Source organism: Maniola jurtina, chromosome 9 (assembly GCF_905333055.1).
Source record: "Maniola jurtina chromosome 9, ilManJurt1.1, whole genome shotgun sequence".
NCBI lineage: Eukaryota > Metazoa > Arthropoda > Insecta > Lepidoptera > Nymphalidae > Maniola > Maniola jurtina.
In genome coordinates this window covers 14,920,174-14,928,628 of record NC_060037.1, presented here as the reverse complement: position 1 = coordinate 14,928,628, position 8,455 = coordinate 14,920,174, and the positions used below count along the sequence as shown (strand labels likewise).

General features: G+C 37.8%; 1 non-coding gene across 1 annotated transcript; it reads left to right on the top strand.

Moving 5' to 3' along the window:
- Positions 1–324: 324 nt before the first annotated feature.
- Trnag-ucc lies at positions 325–396 on the top strand. The gene has a single exon. It is a non-coding gene; the product is annotated as a tRNA-Gly (tRNA).
- The last annotated feature ends 8,059 nt before the right edge of the window (positions 397–8,455 follow it).

Below are 8,455 nucleotides of genomic sequence, written 5' to 3'. Positions count from 1 at the left end.
CCTAATGGTTATGACGTCGACCTTCTATTGGGGGGGTTGGAGGTTAGGTCCCAGGCATGCACCTTAAACTTTTCGGAGTTAGGTTAAATACCACTTGCTTTAACGGTGGAGGAAAACATCGAAAATTGTATTTCGAGTCGAGGGTCTGTTGCGTCACCGATGACGCCATAAACGCTCTCGAAAGTGTTGTGCAGTTCCTTATTAAGTAGGTTATACAGTATAACTTATACTTATCCATCCGATTTGCAAAATTATGAGAAGGTTTATAATATAGGTATTTATCTATTATATTTTTCTTGAGAAAATTCGGTCACTGCTCATGTGGCGTTGGTGGTGTAATGGTCAGCATAGTTGCCTTCCAAGCAGTTGATCCGGGTTCGATTCCCGGCCAACGCACACTTTTTATTTTTCAATTTTTTTTTATTACCAGTATGATAAATTTTAACACGCCAATTGTTTCCATTTAGTTACTATTAACACCTAAATACGGTTTTATGTAAGTTACAATTTTCTGTCCCACGTTTTCGTAATGTGCTAATAGATGGCGCTACTAACCCCAACGTACAGTTCGATGAGCAAGACATTTTCCATTAGTTTCAGATACCTACTATAAATTTTCCCTAAACCAATGTGATTCCTTCTAAATTAAACACTTCAAAATCAATTTCGGTCGACTGTTTGTGTTTACAGATACCCTTGAAGGAAATTCGCGGATGTTACCTCCATACGAAATTACACATACTCACGGTTTTCCCTTCGTAGTCTCCTCAATTTAATATATTATACATAGCTTTGACATCGTGCGAACTCATCCATGTGTGTGAATATTTAAACAGTAAATTATAGATTAAAGTTAAATCTAATAATCTAATCTGAGTTAATTATATGAGTGTTTCATTAACTGGCTAACTACTCTGAAACCGTCTATTACTTTCTCCTAAAATGTCTCCAAAATGGACTGTGAAACTTTAGAAAAGAAACATTGTAGGTCTTCGTCTTTTCCACGCAAAGTCGATTTGTGTTGGTGTCCTTTCAAGACGCGGAGCCATGATGTCTCGGGGATTGCGACGACAAACAGAGATAGCACAAATGAGCTGAAAGGATATAGGTCGAGCCTCCGCGGTACCTTGCGAGCGCTTACTCTGACACTTTATGAATCCCTGGTAATTTATCTCTGAGAATGCCTACCTATACCTATACTTTTCTAAATTATATTATTAGCGGGCAAACGTGCAGACGGGTCACCTGATGTTAAGTGATTACCATTTGCAGCAACAGAGGAAACGCCAATGCGTTGCCGGCCTTTCAGGAATTTGTTCAACCCGTTCCTTGAATAAACAACTACATGTTGAAATCGAGTTTGAACTACGAACACTGCCGAAGGGAATTGGTTCTACAGTTTGCATCGTGGAAAAAAAAGATCCCCTAAAGTAGATCTACCATCAAGTTATCGCAAAGAAATATTATATTATAGGTGCAAGTCCAATGTTGGCGTGTGTCGGCGAGCGTCGGCACAGACGGGGACCATACTTGTATAGTTTAACTAACTTGTTACAAATAACTACAAACTTGACATTGGCTAATCTTTGTAAAGCCAGACGAGAGAGAAAAAGTCCAATGTCAGCACCCCAAAGTCCAATTCGATATTTATGTACCTACCTAATAAGGAGTGCATAGAGTTATCAGTTTATTTTTAATAATCAATTTATCGATAAGTTAGCCACTTTGTTATATTATATTTTGTCAAAAAAATCAGTCATATTATGCATGACTGCTGAATTAAATTGTCGACAGATTACAAATAGGATTGATTTTAATTTTATTAATTAACTTTGGCCTTAAAAATTGTTGTCGGCGGAGCGAGATTACAACTTCTATATTAATTTATCAAAAAAAAAAAACTCTTATCCTTGAACTACTCAACGACTGTAACATTTTTAATTGACATCGGATAATTACTTCATTAACGAACTTTATATCCACGCACGGCATAGTCACAGTAGTAATACGGTAGTAGTGTAGTACTACTGCACAAGTAGGTGAACGTAGCAAATAGTTATTTGTTCAACAAGATAGCAAAGTTCATTTTTGTTGCGAGTGCCTAGTTTGAACCCCGAGCGTGCAAAGGATTTGAGTGTAATGAGGAATTCAAAGGCACAAGAAACAAGAACTTTGCTATCGTGTGATACATACAACTTTTCACCTCACTAGTTCAAAAACGACTTTTGCTCACTGGTTTTAGACAGCAAAGGCGCCCTTTTTGAGCTAGTGAGGTGAAAAATTCCTTCCTTGCTTCGGCAAACGGTGAATTTAAAACGGAATTTCGCGTGGTGCATGATTTTTCGGCATAATAATAAATACGGAAAGCCATTCAATTAATGATCGGAGTCCAGGCCATCGGCTCTCGACAGGAAACACTTTTAATTGGATTGTCAATAAATCCTTCATGGAGTTTCGTTGAGACAGCGAATTTTATGAGCTCAAAAAGGCGAAAAGTATTTTTGGTAGACTCGATGGCCGATGTTCACCTTTCGCCGATACTTTTTAAAAACCTCCGTAGTACTAGTAATTTATACTACCGTTAAGTAGTTTAAACCAAGTCTCTTGATATCATTTCACAATAAGCAAGCATGCTCTGGAAACTTTCTTAAAAAAAATTACGTTAGGACTAATCCGTTCTTATTGACCAAGTCAGTATGCAACTTTTACATTTTCAATTTAAAAACGAGAAATCCTTCCGAAACAATAATAATAGAATAAAACGCGGTTTGAAGATTGAGGAAAAATTAAATTTTCACACTTCAGGCGAAAGTTGCGGCGTCGAGGTCTCAAGTCTGGCCAAATTACTTCATAATCCCTTCCTTCCTCGCTAAGGTAAGCAAAAGACGTTGTGTGCAATTGTTCTACTGGCCTAAGCTACGTGTTGGCCTTAGGGTTGTCTAAATAAAACTAGACTTAAAAAAATAATCGCAAAATTTCACTTATACCTATTACTATCTAAAAAAACTCGATATAATAAAAGTGCCTCGCTGCGGTGGTCTCGATGAGGTTTTAGATTAAATTAAATTTATTTTAGTTTTTAATATTTTTATTTGGTTTTGGTACTTACTTAATTTAAGTTTATTTTATAGAATTGTCAATTAATATCATACGTTATTCAAGTAGTGTGCCAGCCATAAGTTGCTTATGATGATGATGATTGCATATTATTAGATCTAGATCTAGATCTATTACTAGATTACAACATGGGGTTGTTCAAGGGACGAATCAACAAATTCCTGAAAAGCTGGCAACGCATTGGCGGTTCATCTGGTGCTGCAAACGTTCATGGGCGGCGGTAATCACTTAACATCAGGTGACCCGCCAGCTTGTTTGCTTGCTATTTTTATCCAAAAAAAGTCCGGTCCTAGCCTCAACGTCTCGCAACACTATTCGCTCCATAGTAAGCGCTCGCATTCGGACTCCTCGCCTTTGAGAGTATAATTTGTCCGCGCAAACAGCGAGCGAAGAGAAGAAAGTTTATGCCTCCTTTGATATTTTAAACGCCTGTCATGACGACTTTTCTTGTATAACTTAACTTTTTTACGCGATAAAATCATAAAATTGTGCGCAAATCTTGGTGGAAATTGCTTTAAGGCATTCCGAACCAGTGGTAGATTATTTTGACGATTCAAAAGCACTTGTAAAAGTTTAATTGAATAAAAATAATTTGAATTTGAATTTGAATTTAAGATTTGTGCTCAGTAGAATTAGAAACGCTTAACTATACGTTGTGGTAAGATTTTGTACTTATTCAAATAAACTTTTATCAGTGCTTTTGAATCCTCTCTAATACATCTACTAGTGTTTTAAAAAATCTTTCCTAGATAGAAAACCCAGCAAGAAAATCAGCAGTTGCTCTTTTCATACATGTTACAATAATATAATATACTTACGTGCAGACTTATTAGAATGTCATCTATATAAGTATTGGTGAATTGAGCTGCAAGTCAAATCCACGCTCTTTTTAACCGACTTCAAAAAAGGAGAAGGATCTCAATTCGTCGTAATCTTTTTATTATTTACATTTTTAGATTGGTGACAATCCCATGGAACCAGGAATCAGCGTAGTTTATTTTGTTGCGGTTACAGTCAATGGTCAAGGTTGATGTCAATGTTAACGTTATAATTATCGCGATAATTAATGCGTTAAACTGAGTGGATACTTGGGGTTCAAATCGTTTAACGCCGTTTAACTTCGATAACGCACATCTTAAAAATGACAGAATACCAGCGCTTGTTTTATTTATAACCCCCGACCCAAAAAATGGGTGTTATAAGTTTGACGTGTGTATCTGTGTATCTGTCTGTGGCATCGTAGCCCCTAAACTAATGAACTGATTTTAATTTAGTTTATTTTTGTTTGAAAGGTGGCTTGATCGAGAGTTTTCTTAGCTATAATCCAAGAAAATCGGTTCAGCCGTTTGAAAGTTATCAGCTCTTTTCTAGTTACTGTAACCTTCACTTGTCGGGGGTGGTATAAATTTTTAATTTACACTTGTTAAAACCTGCAGCATGAATGCTGAGCCGGGGCCTTTTCATCTCGTGCCATGTGTGTGCAAGAAGTAACTATTAAGTACATCCTAAGTTTGTCTATACTTGTAGTCGTTTACTCATATAAAGTTTTGTTATTTTGTTTTGTTGTACTCATTGTTTACTCGTTTCATTGCACAAGATGAATAAATTCATTTTCTTTCTTTCCTTTTAAATATTTTTTTATTTTTTTTATTTTTTATTTTCATTCCGTAATGCTCGACAGTTCGTCACTATTCAACATCGTAAGTTTCAACTTTCATCCGCCATGCATTAAGTATTACGAAAGCTTGAAAGATGAAAGTTAAATTTAAACAAACATAACAAAGAATAAATTAACACAAAATATGATATAACATTTTATACAATAAAAAACCAGTCAAGTGCGAGTTGGACTCGCACACGACGGGACCCGTACCATCCTACAAGATATAACACTGTAACTATTTTTAAATATTTTGTTTAGTTTTTAAATTCACCATCTTGGTTTTTTATTTTTTGTAGTCAGGTATAGGCAATATTCATTTAAATATCATTCATGTTATTAATATAATTGTAAATGCTAATTATTGCACACCATTATAATGGTAAATACACCGTGACTTGAAAACTTTTGTACTACCTATTGTAAAATCTGCATTTGCAATGAATAAATTATGAATTTAATAGAAACTCTATTCTTTCAACTCTACCTGTTACAGCCATAACAGCCTGCTGACAGACAGACGGACGGACATTGGAGGCTTAGTAATGGGGTCTGGTTGGCAGCTTTCGTATACGGAACCCTAAAAACATATTTGAAACGTCACTTTGATTGCGCCACAACTTTCATATTACGTGGGCACGAGTATCTCAAAGCAACATGCACTAAAAGAAAATTACCGACGCATGCACTGAAACTTGAAAGTTGAAGCTTCAAGGTACTCGTGAGTGAAGTTTCGCATCCGACGCTACAGGTCAGAGATGGGTGTTATTGCTACTTTGAAATCATTTCATTTGGTGAAATTATTTTTCTTCGCAGTGATTTCACAGGCTAAACATTATCATAAATCATTTCATTTGGTGATTTTTTTTCCACGGTGATTGCACAGGCTATTTTCGCGGAATGTAACTTTTCAATTTTCGCACGTTACATTCGTTTTCTACATAATCTTACTAATGATCAAAGTCACTAGGTATTGCTGATATTTCACAAGTGATTTTTCACGAGAACTACTTGTTTTCACACTCATGATTGTACATGTGCGAAAATTCGCTTTCCATGGAACGTACATTAATTTAACTAGATGAAAGAAACAAAGAAAGAGAATCGATTATTTTGTAAGTTGCGCCTTGCATAAATTGTCTTATGCATGTTTTCTTGATGGCGCTTTCTAAGACACAGCGATATGAGTGTTCTCGCACGCGCGCTCTTAGCTCGGGTCGATGACTGTGTGCGCGCGAATCAAGAATCGCTTGAACACGAATCAAGCGGCATTAAATATAGGTAAATATAGGTAAGTAAGACTACTTTAGGTAAGGTAGCCAAGTTTTACAAATGAAAACGCCTTTCACGTGATTTTTCACATGCTACCTGTGAAATAGTGCATCCCTAATAGATAATATCAAAAAGTCTCTTTCCGTCCCATCGGCGTCTCTCCCGCACTGAAGTGACTTTCATTAGACAACAAGCTCGAAAACAAAAACGAGTGTACGCAACAATTCGCCCTAACTACTTCAAGTTGATCCCCGCCCCCCGCGCCGCCCCGCGCGCGCCCCCCCCCGCCCCGCTTAAAAGCCATTAACCGAGCCTTTGATCTGCACCGCGCCAGCTATGATTGCTTCGACTGGCCACTTAAAACTATTGCCGTGCCGTTCAAACTATGCTCTTTCAGGGAAGATTTTTTTTATTTATTCCTGAACGGATTTACGGTATTTCTTAGTTTATTTTTGCATCGTCGTTAATTTGATTTCGGGGCGACGTTTGAATGGCAGCACCCATGGGCAGGACCTGAAAAGTGAAAATATTCGTGAAATTGATCGAAGCGTTAATTTTTTTTGTAACAGGGGGAACTCCTCACATGGATTTTGAAGGCATTCAATCTACTTACATGTCTAGTACTATTTGATTATACCTACAATTCATATATCCTACAATTCACTCTGAAAAAACTGAAAAACTTGATGGAAGTCTGTAAAAGTTCAGTAGCTCTTCAAAGTTAACACCATCTATGAAGTTACGCCTAGACTTGAATAACTTGAATCGTTGACATGTTTTCAAGCAAAAAAAAACTTGATGTTTGAACTTGAGATTCTTCAGATCTAAGGCACAAGCCGCTTTAGCAAGATCCTCTAGGTGCTTCTATAATAGTGATACACCATTAAATAAAACTCGAAAACCATTATCACGTTAATTTTTTATTGCTACGAATATATTTAAGACTAGATGATGCCTGCGACTTCGTCCGCGTGGATTAACGTTTTTAAAAATCCCGTGGGTACTCTTTGATTTTCTGGGATAAAAGTTGCCTATGTCAATTACCGGGAAGCGAGCTACAGATGGATCTTTAAAAATCCCGTGGGACTTTTTTCGGGATAAAAACCGTTCCCGGAATGTAAGCTTACTCTGTACCAAATTTCATCAATGAAAAACTAGTAGACAAACAGACAGACACACTTTCGTATTGAATATCCATATGGAGTATGGATATTCAACATTTTGGGTACAACGAGGAAAATGATTAAACATTTTGCATCATTAACAGAAAAGACATTCCCCAAGATCATTGAAACTGATTTGCAAATGAAAAGCTGCCAGTGAAATCCTCGTAGCAGGCAAAACGCGGCGCGCATTGTTCGCATCGAGTCGTATTCGGCGAGGCTATAACGAAGCATGCTATTGACGGATCCACTTGAAGGAAGATGCATGATGATAATTAACTGCCGGCGACAGGGGGTGGCCTGAGACGTGCGGAGCGACCACCACCATTCTTCATTATCAACCGATAGACGTCCACTGCTGGACATAGATATCTTGTAGGGACTTCCACATCCCACGGTCTAGACTATAGACTCTAGCGCCACCGCCATCCAGTGACTGCCTGCGATTCGTTTTATGTTGACTGTCAAGTGTCCACTTAGTGGATAGTCCTCTAACTTTCTGGTGTGAGGTCACTATTTCAGCACCTTGGAACCCCAACGTCTATCAGTATTTCGTTTACCTTCGCAACCCGTTGAGCTCTCGGTCGTGGATCTCTTCAATTCTGATTTAATCACGTGAAGAAACTCCAAGCATAGCTCCATCGCCCTCAAAAATTGGTTGTCTGTAAAGTCTGGCTTACTGACGATAGTTGAACGTGACAACAAAGGCCGATTGTGATTCTTTGTCGCTCGTTCCGGGCTCTCGCTTGCACTTCAAGCCTTACATGGAACGCCTCAGAGCGAGGTAACGCCGCATGAGTCATGTTTTTTCGTGCGTGCAGCCGGCTCTATCGAATTATAAGACGTTGTCACGTCAAAAATTTCAAGAATCTTTTCTTAGCGGATGTCTACATCATAATCATCATAACTTAACTATCTGCATTCTGCATGTCATTCAGCCCGATCTATCCAATAGTTTGAGCTGTGCTTTGATAGGTCAGTCGGTCAGTTACCTTTTCCTTTTATATATTTGACAAAAAGAAAGAAATGTATTTGTTTGTTGCTTGGTTTGTTGTTGGTTTCCCATAAGCATACATAAGCAAACAAAAGCATACATACAAAAGAAGTAACATTTTCATCCGTGACAGTTATTTCGGGCGATATTTCTCTAAATACGTACGCCTCGCTCCCCGCTCCGCTCGTCCACAGCCGCGGTCTAAAAGTTTCAGATTTTACTCACATGGGGTAATTAGCTAGAGACCTT